Here is a 19,396-nt window from a genome sequence, read left to right as displayed (position 1 = left end):
CCCTGGAATGTAGTCTGAGGAACACCAGAGGTAAGCTTAAAGAAGTACAGATTTCAGAGCTGTACTCCAGAATACTGCCCTAGAATCTGTAGGAATAGACGTCAGGATTCATCATTTTCTAACAGTATCAGGTAATTCTTATGAACTGCAAGGACCAAGAACTACTGTACTTTAGCACACCAGCTATAAAGCAATTGTATTATTATGATTGTACATACCAGTAGGGAGACAGTGGGCATCTGCTAATAAATAAATGATTTGCCTCTGGAATTTTCACAATATGCACTATTAGATCAAAAGAACATTTAAAAATATTTTGTTTGTTAAGAAATGTGCTGTGTGTTGAATGTTTCTAAGCTGTGAAAAGATTAAGATGAAAATATGTCACTGAGTATATTCATTTAATTCTATTTATCATTCTAGGAATTAATAATAACAAAAATAAAACAGCCAAAGTTTGTAAATGGTACACTGGGGACATATACGGTGCCAAACTACTGGAAGAAGTAAGGCCTGTGGATACACAATTTGGCTGGTCCAGCTACTATACAGGCTGTGGGAGTGGATGAACTTGGCTCTTGGTGGCAAAGAATAATCTTAAAAGAGGTGGCAAAGAATAATCTTAAAAAATGAGCAGATGCTAACCAGATATACCATACAGACACAGGCAGAACTTTCTATCTTGTTAAAGTATTAAAGACACTTAAAAAGATGTTGCTTTTACCCAAAATTCTGCCGAAAGCCCATTATTAAAGAAATATTGAAGAAAGCTATTATGTGATACAGACAAATCTCCTCCATTATTATCCATCTGTCACATCACATGCCCTACCTCAAGCCCTAGGAAGTTTATAATAAATGAAATACTTACAGGTAAGTACCTGTAAGCTGAGCAGAAGATCCATGGCAATTGTAAAGCAGAAATGTAAAAAAAAATATTCACATAGTTGTATCAAGCCAAAGAATAATGCAAGCAATTAGGAAGGAAAATATTCTCTGGATGCAATAAAATCCTCTTAGGAAAAGACTGACAAATTTTAATTCTCTAAAGAATCAAATAATAGGCAATCACTAGCTTTAAAAAATACAATTGTTTTCAGACATTCAAAAAATGACCAGTGTTGTCAATATACCTCCACATGACACTTCCCAGAACAATGAAGGCTTTAAAAGGAATGGGAAAGTAGAAACAAATAGAACATTACAGTTGCTACATGTCAATTATTCTTTGTGACTTCTTAATATGTAATTTCAGCAGAGCATCAGAAAATAGAGGAATTTTGTGGCAAGCGTAAGATTTTCATATGCCATCATAAGATTTTCTCTGAGTACATTTCAGTATGACCAATGGAACCACTTAGGTTAGTAGTTACAGAAATGTTTTTTCTTTACACTTTTACAACTATAAAAATAAATAAAACAGGAAAAAATTCTCAGTTCAGTGATGTTAAACATAGGAAGCTCCAGAATAACCTTCAAGTTTTAAATATCTCAAAAATCCTAGTACTACTGGACTTCTTTTTTGAGTGATGTCATATTGCAAATAATTTTATATGCTCTTATAACAGATATAATTGTATGCAAACATGAGACCATATCTGTTGATAAAAATAAACACATTACTGTTCTCAGTCTTGGCTGGCGGTGAAATGCAAAGTCAAGGACATACATAAACTTGCCCATGGCTTTTAAAAAGTTATGCATGTCTTAGCAGAAATCAAACTTTGAAAAAAAATCTGTGAAAAGATTAAGATGAAAATATGTCAGTGAGTACATTCATTTAATTCTCTTTCAGAATTACTTAAAAGGCATTTCATAGCATACCTAATAGCAAAATTAAGTCAATAAAGAAATTATTAGAAATTATTAAAAGAGGTGATTTAGAAAGTCTGCCAATTTTGTAGCAAGATTTCTTATCAAGAACAATCTAGAGCTTTTTCAAAACTAGATATAATTTCCTTAACATTTTTAAAATTACAAAGTCTCATCGTACCTAGTATCTTTTTCTTACTTTACTGAGTCCTCAAAAAAACATTTTGTGAAAACTGATTAAATCAGTGCCTTTGAAACAGGTCTCAAGGCAAGAAACATAGTCTTTAACACTTTAAAAGAATTTTCCTGATCTGCCATTCTCCCTTCCTTAGCCACATGTCTTGCTACTGTATAATTTATACTTCAGCATGTGTCAGATTTCTTTCTTGAACTTGAGCCCCTCATGCCTGTTCTTTGCTTTCATGCCTTTGTCTGTCCTTGGAATAGAACATTCCCCTAACATGTTAACTTGGCATGCATCAAAGCACTTACCCAGTCTCAGTTCATCTTTTAGTCTATTTTCCAGCTTAGAAGCCTCCTGAAGGCAACAGAAAGTTAGACTTATTTCTCACCAGATCTCTAGATCTATAATGCCTACCACATAGTAAGTAGATCTGTATTTCTGTTATTTTCTCTCCCACTCTTACTTTTGCTCTCCTTGTAGAATATAAATGAAAGGAAGACATATTTACATATTTTTTTTCCATTTCTAGCTAGCAGAAGGCACCACTTTGTAGATTATTCATGGGAGACAGGTCCTTTTTGTGTCTGGAAACTGTTCTCATTAAAACACAAGCAGCTTAGGAGGGTAACAGGCAAGTGAGGAAGAAAAGACACCTGCTAAGTAGCCTGATCACCTCAACCAATCCTCGAGGACAGATGACAGCCAATACAGCAAGCTTGCTTCCATTCTTATTTTCCCCAGTTTAGAAAATGAAGCCACTCAATAAGAGGATTTCAGCACCTATCCCAAGATCACATATCTGCTAACTGCCAGAATATAAAATTAAATCTTTCTGTTGAAGGTCAATGACACAAAAATCAACAAAGCAAGGAAGATTCTGTCATTTGAATTTTATAAAAACTTAGGATCTAGTTTATAGTTTATATCAGTACACAACTATGCCTTATTTATATTATTTATTCATTAGTAGTTTGATTTGGAAATACAAAATTTTCTAAACACATTTCAAAGATTGATAATACTCCACACTAGGGAGGGTGTATAAAAGGAAAAATCCATGTTGCTAAGAATGATAAATTACTAGAAGATATTTAGTAATTTTAAGGGCAACTTGAAGATATCAAGAATCTGTAAAACAATATATTCCTCCTTGATGGCAATTTCATTTTAGAAATATATTCCATAGAAATTTCCCCAGAAATGTATAAGAGTACACATTTAATGATGTTCTCATAGCACTCTTTAAAAACAACAACATTGAAAACAACCCAAAGATTAAACAGTAAAACATAAATAATCTTATTTCATGCAAAGGGATACCATACAAATGCTAAATACAATGTACTAGAGCTAAAATGTGTGAAAATATTATAAAGTTGTCCATGATAGAAAATGCTGGCAGAACATTACACATATTATGCTACAATTTTGAGAGTAGTAATAATAATGCAATACGACTAAATTTTATGCCTAAATTTTTTTTAAATATATACAAAATATCACAAATACCTTTATGGGAGGATTTAGATGAGCAGAAAGAGAATCATCACTAAGATCTTACAGCTATTAAAAAAGATAATATGAAATTATTTTGAAAAATAATGTTCAATAAAAATAAAAACATTACAAATTTTTTAAATGCCTGAAAAACATCTTAAACAAAATATCATCAAATCTAATCCAAACATAAATAATGGGTAACAAAGATATAATGAACAAATAAAGTTTATTTTGATAAATCAAATTGAACATTTGAAACAATATAATTAACTGTGCTAACCTAATATGGAGAAAAATCTTATGGTCATTTCAATAAATTTTCAAATGTTAACAATTTAAAATATCTTACATAGAAATAAAAGAGAATTCCCTTAATTTGATAAAGGTTATTTATGAAAAATTATATATGGGAGGGGTTGGCAAAGGGGTGCTTGAATGTAGGAAGATAGGTTCTTTATTATTAACTGTGTTGATTTCATAGGTGTAAATACTCCAGTAACTCACTGAATTGAATAATTTCCATGCACTTTTACAACTGTCATTTTTAATTATAAAAGTTTTTAAAAATAAATAACAGTAATGTTGTGACTTATTGAAAGTAGGTATCTTTTACCACCATTCAACTTGGCCATAAATTGAAATCTCAAAATAACTTTTTTTTAAGAAAAACTGGACCAATTTTCTAATAACCAGAGTTGTTATAATCTCCAAAATAATATATGTAAAAAAATCAACACCCATAAATAAGATACATTATTGTATATCAGTGAAAAATCCTCAGAAAGAGAAATGAGGAAAATTACCCCATTCTCAATAGTTTCAAATAAACAAACAAATAAATAAATAAATAAATAACTTGGGAATCAAAAAAAGAAGTGAAAGTTCTATATACAGAACCCTAAAGAAAGAAATCAAAGAAGACCTTAGAAGATGGAAAGATCAATGTTGCTCTTGGATAGGCAGATTTATTTTTATAGATCCAGTGCTATGCTATCAAAATTAGCAGAATTAGTATTATCAAAATGACCATACTACCAAAAGCACTATATAGATTTATAATGTAATTCCAATCAAAATTCCAATTACATTCCTCATAGAAATAGAAAAAGCAGCCCTAAAATTCATCTGTGAAAAAAAAAAAAAAGAGAGAGAGACCCAGAATAGCTAAAGCAATCATTATTAGGAAGAGTGAAGCATGTGGCTTCACTATACCAGACCTTAAACTATACTATAGAGCAATAGTAACAAAAAAATCATGGTATTGGCACCAAAACAGACTGGTAGACCAATGGTACAGAATAGAGGACACAGAGACTAACCCACAAAACTACAATTATCTTATATTAGACAAAAGTGCGAAGAACATGCATTGGAGAAAAGATAGCCTCTTCAACAAATGGTACTGGGAAAACTGGAAATCCATAGGTAATAAAATGAAATTAAACCCCTATCTCTCACCATGCACAAAACTCAACTCGAAATGGATCCAGGGACTTAGGAATACAACCAGAGACCCTGCATCTAATAGATGAAAAAGTAGACCCTAATCTCCATCATGTGGGATTAGGTCCCAACTTCCTTAATAAGACTCCTGTGACACAAGAATTAAAACCAAGAATCAATAAATGGGAAGGACTCAAACTAAAAAGTTTCTTCTCAGCAAAAGAAACAATCTGTGAGGTGAATTCAGAGCCTACATATTGGGAGCAAATCTTTACCCCTCACACATCAGATGGAGCATTAATCTCTAGGGTATATAAAGAACTCAAACATCATAAAAACAAATAACCCAGTCAATAAATGGGCCAAGCACCTGAACAGACACTTCTCAGAAGATGATATGCAATCAATCAACAAATATATGAAAAAATGTTCATCATTGCTAGCAATTAGAGAAATGCAAATCAAAACCAATTTAAGATTTCATCTCACTCCAGTCAGAAGGGCAGCTATTACGAATACAATAAGTGTTGACAAGGATGTGGGGAAAAAGGTACACTCATACACTGATGGTGGGAGTGCAAATTGGTGCAGCCAATACAGAAAGGAGTATGGATATTTCTTGGAAAACTGGGAATGGAACCACCATTTGACCCAGCTATCTCTTTTCTCAGTCTACACCCAAAGGACATAAAAACAGCATATTACAGGGACAGAGCCACATCAATGTATATAGCAGCACAATTCACAATAACTAAACTGTGGAACCAACATAGATGCCCTTCAAGATGAATGGATAAAAAAATGTGAAATATATACACAACGGAATATTACTCAGCAATAAAAGAGAATAAAATCATGGCATTTGCAGGTAAATGGATTAGAGAAGATAATGCTAAGTGAAGTTAGCCAGTCCGCCAAAACCAAATGCTAATGTTTTCTCTGAAAAAAAAAAATATATATATATTCATAGTGGGATAGGGAGTGGGAGCATGGGAGGAATAGACAAACTCTAGATAGGGCAGAAGGGTTGGAGGGAAAGGGAGGGGCATGGGGTTAGAAATGATGGTGGAATGTGATGGACATTATTATCAAAAGTACATGTATGAATACACACATTGGTGTGAATATACTTTGTATACAACCACAGATATGAGCTCTATATGTGTAATATGAATTCTGATGCATTCTGCTGTCATATATAAATTTTGAAAAAGAAAAAAATTGGGCCAATTTTCTAATAATCAGAGTTGCTATAATCTCCAAAACTATATATGTAGACCAAGAGTAAATCAATCTTCTATGCATTTTAAAATATTTTCAATTCAATATGTTATACTTAATATATAAAAATAATACATAATAGAAAGTTTTATCTGATAGAAAATACTGTTGTTTTTAATAGCTTGAGCCTCAGACTGAAATATTACTAATATTTTTTTCTAGTATATTAGCAGGCATTTTGCCAGTTATAGATACCAAATCTGTACTTTAGTTACCATGACAATTAAATACTATCAGATTAAAAGCTTCAGGACAGAATTACTATTTATGGGTTTGTGGTGGTAAGAAGCAAAATTAGGGCAGAAAGGCATGAAAACTTCTCATGCTTAGGTCAAAATTCTAATAATAAATATTTCAATGCTACATTGTGATGATCTGATTCATATTTGAGAAACCTAACCATAAAATTCCTATAGTGGAGAAACATTTTATGAGCTTTCAGAAATAAAACATTTGCATATTTAGAATGATTTAATTCCTTGTGTTAATAAACATATTTGAAAGTGTAATAATAGATTCTGATCACTTAGAATAGCAATATTTTAAAATGTGACTCAGAGAAATAAAACCAGCTATCTTTGGGGTAAGGGGTATATATAGATAACAGAATGATGAACTTGGTCTTTGGAGTCAGACAACCTGGATGTACATTCTAGCCTCTCTAAACATTAGCTGTATAATATCTATCCTTTTCTTGATCTGAAACATGGAAATAATAAAATTTAAAAATCCACTGCATTGGCTTTGTGAAGTTTTCTAATGTCATGTGCAGTACAGTTAAAACAATACCCTACACAAATCACAGCATTTTATAAGTGCTTATTAATAATTAGAGTAAGATCTAGGTTGGTTCTTAGAAAAGACATTTGCACATACCAATGGAAAAATAAATCTATGTCTCAGTATTTTTAATTTTCTAGGTAAGGTTGATTACTACTCTAGACAAGTATTTATTTTTCAATTTTTTTCAAACACTTGTACAATTAAAAAAAATATTTGATCCCTCTGATTCCCCAAGAATGTATAGAATTATATAGTATGCCAAACTGAAGAGTGAATTTGAATATTGTCCATAATTAAGACTATCCAGAAAAATTATTTTAATAATTCAGGTAAAAAAGATAAGGAGAATAATATTGTATTTGCCACCAAAAATAAAAAGAAAGTCTGAAACAAGTAACTGTAAGTATAATATGGGTGTGTGTGTGTTTTTTTTTTATTGTTGGTCGTTCAAAACATTACATAGTTCTTAATATATCATATTTCACAGTTTGATTCAAGTGGGTTATGAACTCCCATTTTTACCCCGTATACAGATTGCTGTATCACATCAGTTACACTTCCATTGATTTACATATTGCCATTCTAGTGTCTGATGTATTCTGCTGTCTATCCTATTCTCTACTATCCCCTCCCCTTTTCTCTCTCTACCCCCTCTACTGTAAATCATGTGTATTTGTGTATGTGTATATAGTCTAAATGGTCTAGCAATTAAATAAATACAAGATTTTAAAATATTTAGAAAACTTCTGTCAACTGGTTTCTTCTCAAATTATTAAAAACCAAAGTAAAAGTGTATATATATATATACACTTTTACAAGATTTTTTTTACAATTTTACAAGATTGCTCAGGACTTTCAATGGATTATGAAAATCAAGACTCATGTCCTTAACCTAGACAAAGTGATGGAAGCCACCTTATAATACTTGGGATGAATAGACTATAAGGGACACTCATGAGTATGATGTCCTTACCTCCTGCCCAGTTTTGTCACTAAGATATAAACTTAGGCAAATTACTTATTTCTCTGAGTTTCTTTATTTATTTCTAAATGTGGATAACCATGTCTCTCAATCTAACTTTCAAAACTCAAAGGATTAAATAAGGTTATACAGGAGATAGTAACTAAGGTAATAAAACTACCAAAGATGATAACAGAAGAACTTTCATTAAATAGAGAAAAGGGGAATTAATTTGCCCAAAATTTACTTCCAAGATAGCTATATTTGTATATCTGTATCTTCTGTGTACCTACAGTTTTTTCCTTCCTTATAAGATGCCCACTCATTTAGCACTTTAGAATTATTAGATGTGCTGGGCATAATTTTTCATTATAAAATTCATTTTTAAAAAAACCTCTCTTTTATCTATCTTGTATAAATCAACAAAATCAGTATCTTAACTGATGGAATATTATGACCATGGACATGATTAAATTTTATCAATTGTTTTTTGACCTAAAGATAGAAATACTTCATCTGTTGAAATCTTTAGAGCTTGTCTTAAACTTTCTCATTTCTTCAGAAAGTAGTTATTAAGTAACAATTATAAGTGAGGTCCTTCCATGGACACTAAGAAGAATTAGGCATGGTCTCTATCCTCAAGGGCTTACAGTAGAGGTGATAGACAAGTAATCAATTACAGTACAGTCTGGTAAGGGCTATGGTAGAGTGTCACAGATTGCTTTGGAAGCACTAAACAGGGTCCCCAAACTCAAGACTGAAAATCCAGGGAAGTAGTTCTGGAAGCTGTGGCATCTGACTTGAGGTATAAAGTTAGGTGAGTTACAAGGAAGACAAGGAGGCAAATTATTTCCTCCAGAGAACAGAATTCAAGGGGGTGGGAGGAAAGGGAAAATGTGCACTATGGAAAATGAGAAGAGTTCAGTGTGACTGGCACTGTGGGATACTGGAAATGGAAGAGATTTGAGTAATGAGAAAATGAATGTGGAGAAGTTATCAGGGACTGTTTATTTGATAAGGACTTTGGGTACAATAAAAGTGACTTATTATCTTATTAAAGGAAAAAAAAGAACTCAATTGAAAGATTTTCAGCTAAGGAGGCACAGGAGACTGGTTTTAGAAAGACAACTATAGTTATGATAATGGAGAATGAGTTTGAGGGGAAGAAGACCTCAAGAGAGGGCAACTGAAATGGGGACTCCAAAGTGCCTGTTTTCTTTTACACAGAAAACAACATCTTTAAAAGATTAAGTAATTTGCTACAAATCACACTCCTAGTAATTAGCTGAGCTGGGTTTAATGGAAAGCTCTGTATACCTCTTAACACCTGTGTGCTTAAGGACCTGGCAACCTGTCTCTCATAAAAGAAACAAATGTGACCAACCTTAAGCCTTTAGAGAGTACTAATGAAGCAGCACAAGAAAAGCAATGACACACTCAGGTCTCCATCATCAAAATCAAGTAGAGGGGTGAGCAATTATCCAGTGAATTAAGGACCATCTGGATAATCCTGGCAGAAGCAGATTTAGTGCCTGAGTCATTCAGATAATTGTGCAAACAATGTGCCCTGCTCTGGCTGAGTAACCTGGTCATTAATATCTTCCATAGTACATTTTGCCCTGTGGCACTTTTGAAATGGACGATAGTAGCTCAGAAAGAATTAAGGTACTATTGACTTCATGGGAGAGTCTCATAAAGAATAATGGGATCTTAATAGGCAGAGAGGGTATTTTATATGTCCCCAGGAGCAGTTTCACAGGAGGGTGTACACATGATATACATAAGCCAAATCTCTATTTAAAAGAGGAAAGAAGTTCAGCAAAGGCAACTCATATGCGTGTTTTGGTATTCAATTCTTTGTTAGGTACCAGAGTTTTCTGAGTCTTGAAGCTATAAAAGATAAGATCACAAATAAATTTATTATCTACAGAAAAGTTATAATTTTTGGTCAGGAAACATCTTTTTTTTTTTTAAAGAGAGAGTGAGAGAGGAGAGAGAGAGAATTTTTTTAATATTTATTTCTTAGTTCTCGGCGGACACAACATCTCTGTTGGTATGTGGTGCTGAGGATCGAACCCGGGCCGCACGCATGCCAGGCGAGCGCGCTACCACTTGAGCCACATCCCCAGCCCCCAGGAAACATCTTAAAAAGGTAAGAAAGCAAGGTAAACAAAATTTTTGCAGCATGTAACAGATTTCTTATTTTATGCAAAAAATATGAACACTTCAATAAGGAGTCTAATAAAATTTATAAATTAAATATAAAGAGCCAATAAATATGATAACATTTCTTGAATCGAAAAATCAAACATAACTCAAAAGAACTAGATACACAATTTCTATTATCAAAATGGTCATGATTCTTTTAACAGTAATGCAAAGTGTCATAAAACTACTGTCCATCCAAATCAGTATACCTACCAATGGAAAATAAGACTGTGCATAATCTTTTAGGAAAGCAAGTTGTCAGTAGTAAGAGGCTATAAATATTTATACATTTCCCTGGTAACTTCAAAGAAATTTTCACAATTAAATAGTCAGAAATTCAAAAATTTGTGTACATTTATTTTTAATGTCATGACTGAAAAACTGGAAACACTCTAAAGGGACTATATATAAAACAGAATATTTGGAAGCTGTAAAAAAAACATGGTTAATAAGAATAGTAAATGAAATGAATTAATGTTTAGGATAGGTTAAGTGAAAGAAGACTAAATACAAAAATGAATATTCACTGTACGCTCAAATCTACAAATTGAAAATAACTATGTATATTTATTGCAACAAGATGGAAAGATTGAGAGTGGATCTCTTACGTTCTCTCTTTCTGTATCATAGACTTATCTTTATTTTTACTTTGCAATTTTTCTTCTTTTTAGAGGTATTTCCTTCTAATAAGAATGTTATTTTTTATTTAATATTAAAATTTATTTAATAATATAAGTGTGTGTTTTTATATTTTTAAACAGTTTTACACAATAGGACGTGCACACAACCAACTGTGAAGCAAGACCCCATCTTCCTTCTGCTACATTTCCAAGGACATACAACTAAGTCCTGTTGTTAGAAGTTGAACCCACATGTCTCTTTAAAATTTGAATTAAAGTACTGTGACAGTTTCAAGGCAAAGTAGAAGCAAAATTCAGAATATATCATTCACATCATTCACATAATAGTATGTGGCATCTTAGGTTAAAGCAGAAAGGCTGATACCCTTGGACACTTGACACAGTACCTTCTACACTAATTTGGGCATGTGATCACAGATGAAACTGGTACTACAGAAAATAGAGGACACAAATTAGAGTTGAGAATAAAAATGAATAAATCAATTACTGAATAGATGGTGAACACTAGAAGGTAGATTTAAGAAAGTTTTGAAAAGTAACTAACCACAAATCATAAAGCCTGGAAAGCTATAGCATTTGTTATAGGCAATGAGGGGTAAAAGCAACAACCAGTTTTCACTATGCACATTATCATTACCATAAACACAACTACTAATAGCTATTACTTATGAATAATTAGTATGGGCAAAGCCCTATCTTACATGCAGTTATCTCAACACATTAAAAAATATTCTAAAGTAAGCACTTTTATAATCCCCAACTAACTTGCTCATGTTCGATTATCTACATAATATTTATTATATAAATATTAGCACATGTAGGTTTCTTTGCAGAACCTGTTCTTACCCACAAGGATAGTATTTTGGAGTGGCTAATGGGGAAAATATTAGGAATGGAACTTCAGGAGAAAAATTTTGTTTCTTATAACGTAAATTTTATCAATTTGGGGATTCATTTGACAGCTAGGGTCAGTAAGAAGAAATAAAAGAAGACAAGAAAGGAGGGTTTTTAAAAGTAAGAGAAAATTTGACACAAGAGCAATATAGTATCAATAATTAAAATTTCAAGGAAAAGGAGAATATGGAAAATGGCAGTTAAGAAGGGAAGAACAACACCATAGCAATAAAATTTTTAAAAGCATTGGGCAATAAGGAAGAGGAGCTTGCTGGTGATTTCTGATGGATTCTGTGATACCATGCAGGTCATAGCCAATTTACATGAAGAAATGGGTGAAAACAGAAGCAGTTGTTGATTTATTTTTTTAATAGGAAAATGTGGCATGTTTTGTACAGAGAAATATAAATTGTCTACCTCTCAACAAGGTCTCTATTAGTCCCAAAGAGACAAGATACGAGAAAATGTATGTAATAGCCAGTACAAAGTCATCACCCTGAATGGGAAATTGAATCATTCTGTTAAAGGATATAGAAACACCTGACGTCATCTATTACTCATCATGGAGAGGATAATAGAGCCAGAAAAAGTTTCAAAAAGTAGTTCCCAATGTTGGCTTTCTATACACAAATAGATCATCCCAAAGTCATTGTCACAGCTCTCCCAGTAGATCCTTATGATGATGCTTCCTCAACAAGAATCTTTGAGGTTACTTAGAACTGAGTTCAGTGTGATGGATATACAAAAACATAGGTGATAATCTTTTCCAGAAAAGTACTTTCTGTATCATTAGACAGCAAAACAGACATACTATTAAGTTCAAGCCACAAAGCAAGACTGAGTGTGACTAGTTTTCCAGTCTGCGTTAGAGCCACTGATTTTAAAAATGTGTCCAGTTGATATATTCCAATGTATCATTACAATTAATAGTAGCTCTGGTATTAGTAGCTCTAGTATTAATGACCCACTATGTATACAACCTCAGGGTAGAAACATGCATACATTTTATAGAACCCTTTGGTGCTATTACTCTTTTTAAAGACAAGGAAACTGAGACTCTAAGATCATAATTAACTTGCCCCAAATCAGATAATTAGGCAGTTATAAAACCAAAATTAAAAGTCAGCTCCCTCTGCCTGTGATGGTTATCTTGGTAGATTAAATCATTTCTCTTCAAAATAACATGGCATGTTACAATCATATTCTAGAACTCAGCACTGAATTTTGCAAGACTGCATGTAAGACCAGAAATGAACAACCTTGGTGCATATTATTATCAGTATCAACATTGTCTGAATTTTGTTACCGAGAGCAAAAATTGTGGGAAGCTGGGAAGTATTTTATTTGAAGGGAACCTGCTATGCAGTACAAATGCACAGTATGTTATTAGAATATTATAGTTGAAATTTTTGGAAGACTTCAAGCATGTCACCTGTGTCTTCCAAATTTCAATTTCTCTCATCTGTAACAATAGAAAGATTATCATCAGAAGTAATTCCAGGCAATGTGAAAAATATATGCAAATACAACTATAAAAGAAAGCCCATGTAATATAAATACATAGAATAATAGATATGATGTGAAACAGCAGTACAAATTCAAATATGTCTACAAGAAAGCTGTGTATGAAGAAACATATTAAAATTACCCCCAGAGGTTCTCACTTTTCCATAATTCTGTATCCTGAATAAGGGGTGGATCCTTTTCTAGCCCTTCAAATGCTCCTAGCATTTGATATGTTTACTCCCAAATAATTGAGGTACAGGTATAAGCACATCATTATCCTCTGGGTAGTTTAATAAAACATTCCAGATACAGTATGTATTTATTTGATGTCTGTTACACTGCAGGCTGATAAGATCCATATGTACACTATGAAGCTGAAAACTGCAGAGAAATGGATGATGGTAAGAGAGCCCTTTAAGAATTCAAAATAATATTTGAAAATATTGATCTTTATATGCATTGCAGAAACATTATTTCGTGCAGGGTTTCGTCAGTCTGAGTGCCTCTTCTCCGGCTTTTCCCCCAATGGAGATTTGATTCTCTTTCTGCCCCTCCCACTCAGTGCTTCCAGATTGCTTCAGAAGGCCAAGGCAGCCTGCTCAGCAGCAGGCAAACCAGGCTGGGTGTGCAGGAGCTATATATAGCTCTACCTTGGAGATGTGCACACATAAACACACATACAAATGTCCATGCTGGTTTGGGCATGAAAAAAAAAAAAAATTGAGACAAGATTGCAGCTTTCTCATCTTCCCTCCTTCCCATCACCCCAATTTTTCAGGAATTCTTAAAGCAGGGTGTCTGCAGTCCCCCAGAGTGATGCAGCGTCTGATTTCTCTGCAATTCTTCTCTCTACTGCTACCAGCAATCTGACTCTAGCAGGAACAGGCACTGGGCCAACACCTACTACCCAGATGCGGTCACCCAGGGAGGCTGCCTTGCAGAGGCTTGAGCTCATCCGGGCACAGTCACCTGACTCTGGGAATCCCTGAGACCAAACCCACCTTTCAGGAAAAAAAAAAAAAAAAAAAAAAAAAAAAAAAAAAAAAAAAAAAAAAATACTAGGTGAGATGGTGATTCCCAGTAGAAAACCCTAGGGTGGAAGGGACGAGGCAAAGCCTTTTCTGTCTCTGCCCTCCTCAGGCTGCAGCAGATCGTGGAAAAGGGCCCGTGTCTTCTCAATAGAGGCGTAATTAATCGGAAAATGCCCTTCGAGTTGCAGGGATTTTTCCCAACCCCCCTCCCAAAGGGAACTAGTTCTTAAGAGAGAGGCCAGGAAACAAACAGTCCCTATTCCCCATCTCTGCGGTCATGTCCAGTTTTTTTGCAAGATGTGCTAGAGTCTAGACCGCAGGTGAGGAGAGGGAAGAGCGGTAGGTGCAGACAGGCGTGGGGAGCAAGAGAAGCTCGGAGCGATTCAAGACCTGCGGCTCCCGCTGCTGACATGTCTGCTCCCCCAGCCCCTCCCCTGCCCCTGCCGGGTCGACATGGCATCCCTCGGGCGAGTCACCGGCGGTGGCAGCCACAGGCCCTGACAGGAAAGTTGAGGAGACACGGGGCCAGGGCTCCGGTACCCTTTCCTGCGGCACTGCCGCCCTTCCCTGCCCGCCACCCCCGGGCTCCAGCATCCCGCAGCCCGACAACCTCTACCCTAGTCCTTCCCTCAGTACTTCATGACGAGTGCTGCAGCGACCACAGGAGATTTGGGGTGTAACAAGGGCGGGGCGGGGGAAGGGGTAGCGAGGCGACAGTATGGATATACGCATTCTTTATTCTATTTGCAAAGAAGGAAAAGTCCTGCCTCCTACCTGGTCCCTGCTCCTGCTTGCCTCGGCGCGGCACAGCTGGACCATACCCTACAGGTTTCCCACTTCCGCTGCAAACACCTGGGAGCGCATCTCCCCTCCCAGCGCCCCTCCTCGCCTCCGCGGAGCCCACCCTAGCTACTTGACAGCAGAAGCCCGGCCTTAAAGAGCGGTTATTGGGGCCTCGGGAAAGCGGGGCGGGGACCGCAGAGAAAACTGTGTCTCTGATTGGACAGTAGATTTATCACTCTCATCCCCCACCCCTGGACCTGGGCTTGCTGCGGACCGGGGTAGCTGGGGAACAGAACTGCAAAGGGTCTCTGCAGTTCCTGGAACCAAAACCTGCTGCTACTGGGTTAAGGACCCCTCATTGGAGTGAAACTGATTTGAAGACTTGTCATTTGAGGCCCCGAAGAAGGAGGGAGGGGCCAGGCATAACCAGACATCCAGCACTTCGCTGAGCTTCCCTGAAGAGACCATCTGCTCTGGGAGATTTGACAGGAGAAATCAGAGGCAGTGCCTTGATACAGAAGCATGAACTTCAGTCAGGAGGGAGAAAATAATACTAATACTACTAATAATAATACACCTACATGAAAAAAAAAACACAAGAAAATTTTAAAATGTGAGGATTTTGTTTCAAGTTTCCATTTTTATCTAATTGTAACATGGCAGTTTTACTTGTAACAAAAAGGTTGGATGGTTTATTCTGTAGTGCAGAAGATTTCCAAAATATCTGATAGAAATGGCACTTTAAATGGAAAAACGCTGCATAATAACCTCTCAAAAATAAGAGTAAATTGAATAAATTAAGACTGATCTCCATAAGGGACTTGCTTTGGGCAATTCAGTTGGTGGCAAATGTTTTAAAATAATCTCCACCAAACTGAGGGGCAATTAACCAGTCTGCCACCCTCCTATTGATAATAGTCCATTATTTTTTTTGTGCTCCACCCTTGGGGGGATAATATATAAAACCATCAAAACCTAGGTTATTCTCAGATGGCATTTTAGGTGAAGAGGGACAGGATAAAATCTCCAGGTGCCCATTTGCCATCTCTGCCAATCATCCAGGTGGATTCTGAAGCCAGGGACTATCTAAGTTTCGTGCTGTCTGAAGAAACAAAATGCCTCTTTCCTGCAAACACCAGAATTCTTCCACCTAAATTGAGCAGTCTTAACTAGTGCTGAGCATAAGACTCATAAGACTCCACTCATCTTCACAGAGTTTATGATAGACCTGGGACATGAAAAACTATTAGGGAGAACAACAACTGTTGTTGCTGAATGCTAAATAAGCATTTACTCTCAGCTGAGTACTTATGGTTGTTAATACTATCAGGCCAAACTCTTCATAAAAATGTTCTCTTCATAATAACTGAAGGAATCAAAATAATGTATTTGATAGTATTTGAAGGGACTCTAGAGGTAATTTAGAGTAAACAATAAATATGATTTGTGTAGTGGGAAACTTTTTAACATTGAATGGGAATGACTGAAAAGGCAATGACAAGTTTCTTTATTATCTTCCCATTAGCCTGTATCTTCACCTCCAGTACCCACATTAATTATTTCCATTGAATTGGCCAAATCATTCATGAGTTACTGAGCATTTATTCTGTGCCACACTCTGTTTTTAGGTGCTATGGAACTAAACAATAGTAATGTATTGAACTTGTTATAGAGGGGTTCAGCAGGCAATTTAAGGCAGTAAAATATTGTAGTAGGAAATGTGTAATTCAATACTAACATCTTTTGATTCCACAGCATACCATATTGTGGTCACAATGAACTCCAGCATTTAAATAGAGAAAAAGACAGACTATTCAAGAAAACACTGAACACTCAGGGTAGTACAGGAATTGAAACTAGAAATGAAAGGAATAAAGAAATCTCTGATATATGCATTCTTTCATTCATTCTTTCTTTTAACAAAAATTAGTATAAATACGGAGATGAATAAATAGACAAACTCTCATGGAGCACATTCTTTATTTTTCAAGTAGACAATGTTACTTTGTGTATTTCCTGATCTAATTATCGTGTGTGTGTGTGTGTGTGTGTGTGTGTGTTCATTCAAGCACACACAACTTAAAAATAGAATTAGGATTATTTCTCTCTGGATCAGCTACCTCATATATTTTCAGATAAAACATAGTTTTTCTAGGCAATATTTGTTATTATCTCAAAGAGCAGAACCTATACATCTGTTCCTGGAATACATATATCAATATTTTTGTAAATATCCAAAGTATCTGCTGCAGAGTATTCTACAATTTCCATATCCCTTTCAGGTACAATTTCCCTGTGTTTTTACACAGAATAATCATTAGTAGCCCAACATAATAAAAAAATTATGGGCATTTATATAATACTTAGTATATAGGAGTCAACCTATGTCTATCAACAACATATACTTGTTGATGAATATGTGATTAATAAAATGGGAGAGTTTGAAAATCTTAGAAATCATCAAGTTCCAGTCATCAGGTTCCACCTATGATTCAGTGAAGGAAGAAATCAAATGTAATTTTCCCAAGGCCATGTAACTAGGTGAAGCTCTGTCTAGTACCCAGGTCTTAATATTCACTCAATATTTTTTCCACCATTTGAACAATGACTTTTTCTGATACCTCTCTCAGCAGAGTTTTTGCCCGTTTTCTTCTCTGAACCATTGATCTTTTGAAATTTTCAGGATTGATTCAGTTGGTATATCCATCATCCAGTATCTATAAAATAAAAGTATATCACATAAGCTATACAACTTGAGCAGAGCACAATCAATTGGTAGCTGAATTTGAGATTTACTTCATGAAACTGGAATCTGGGTAATTGGGAGTACTGTTGAGATACTAAGGAAGCTGATGGGAAATCGGTGACTGATATGCAGGTTGGCTCTGGCACTTATTTTTCCCTAATGTGAGGAAAAAGGGAATTGTAGAAATATTAGCGTGCATTCCCTTACTCTGGCAGCCTGGTGCAGAATATATCTGTAGATCTTCAAAAGAAACCATGGGGCAGTTTTGTCTTGTTCTCTGGTTGACTGACGCCCTAATCACCCAGAGCTCTATAATATCATTTATTAGGCATTACATTGCTCAACTTCCCTTGGTCCCATTACTGAATTCTCCTGTCATCCCCTCCTTCTTGCACCCTGCATTGGCCCTCATTCTTCAAACATTCCAATTTCCTCCAACCACTGATTAAGTCTCAGTGAGGGGAAAGGAAACTACAGCAACAGTGCAGCTTTCCACAGCATGGATTCCCTTTCTTTCTCCTCTGCTCCACCCACCATTTCCTCACTTCGAAGCTTCCCAGGAGAACAGTTCCTAACATAGCCTGATGTGACAAAGAAGGGGGAGAGTAAGGAAGAAGGGGCTTTTCCAATCAAAATTTCAAGCTGCACTTAACACAACAGAAAGGCAGCAGAGGCTCTGCCTACTGGTTTTAAGAGAGTCATGCTAAACCCAGCCTGCAGCGTCTGAAAGATCACATCAGTCCACTGACCTAGCTTTTTCAGAGCCAACTGGGAACACAGGCAAAGGGATGCACAAGGCAGTATGTGTGCATGCGCACACTCCACACAAACACACTTACACACACAATCAGTACCACATGATAGGAAAATGATACTGGGAACATAGTTTTCAAATACTGGGAAAAAAATAGTCAATAGCAGCAACTTTGTACATACTAAGAGCTACTGACATTTTTCTAGGGATTAAGCATAAGATTAGAATTCCTTTTGTTTTGGCAGTCCCTGCCAAAAGGGCAGACTTACAGAAAAAGCCACATGCTAATATTGCAAGGATAGCTTTACACAGATCCCATTGTTTCACAACAGAGTCTACTAATTTCTTTTTAATACTGCCCCATATATACAATGGGAATTAATGTATAATGTAACAGAAGGACATATTACTCTTAGTTTATATCTAATATGTCCTCCAAATTCTTTCAATTAATAGATTTCCTGGGGAAGGGCCAATGCTCAACTCAGTTATTGTACTGTAGCTGTAGTATGTTATTCATGAATTGTCAGAGGTCAAAAATTAGTGAATTCCCACTGTCAAGTGTAATTAGTATGTTCTGTCCCTCCATTACCAATGACAATTATAGACATTGAAAATTCTATTTTCTGAGTAGCTCTTTGAAATAATGGATACTTTAAGCATCTGGAATGTGCATAGAATTGGACATTAGGCCTTTTTGACATAATTTTGTGCTGCTCTAACAGCATACCTGAGGCTGGTAACTTATAATCACAGAAATTTATTTCCTCACAGTTCTGGAGGTTGGGAAGTCCAAAACAGAAGGCCTGGCATTTGGTGAGGGCTTTCTGCTACCTCATGCCATGGTGGAAGGCAAAGGACAAGCAAGC

The 19,396-nt window shown here is 35.5% G+C and overlaps 1 protein-coding gene across 1 annotated transcript in view; it reads right to left on the bottom strand.

The window, feature by feature from the left end:
- Positions 1 to 15,141, bottom strand: part of CNTN1 (contactin 1) — a 353,521-nt gene extending 338,380 nt beyond the window's left edge. The window contains exon 1 of the mRNA XM_081311864.1: positions 15,019 to 15,141. The gene's annotated coding sequence lies outside the window, so the exon portion shown is untranslated. The remainder of the gene's footprint in view (positions 1 to 15,018) is intronic.
- Between the last annotated feature and the right edge of the window lie 4,255 nt (positions 15,142 to 19,396).

This window comes from Spermophilus citellus, assembly GCF_964194105.1.
Source record: "Spermophilus citellus genome assembly, chromosome: 10".
Taxonomy (NCBI): domain Eukaryota; kingdom Metazoa; phylum Chordata; class Mammalia; order Rodentia; family Sciuridae; genus Spermophilus; species Spermophilus citellus.
Note: the sequence above shows the minus strand (reverse complement) of the source record. Positions and strands in the feature narration are given on the sequence as shown.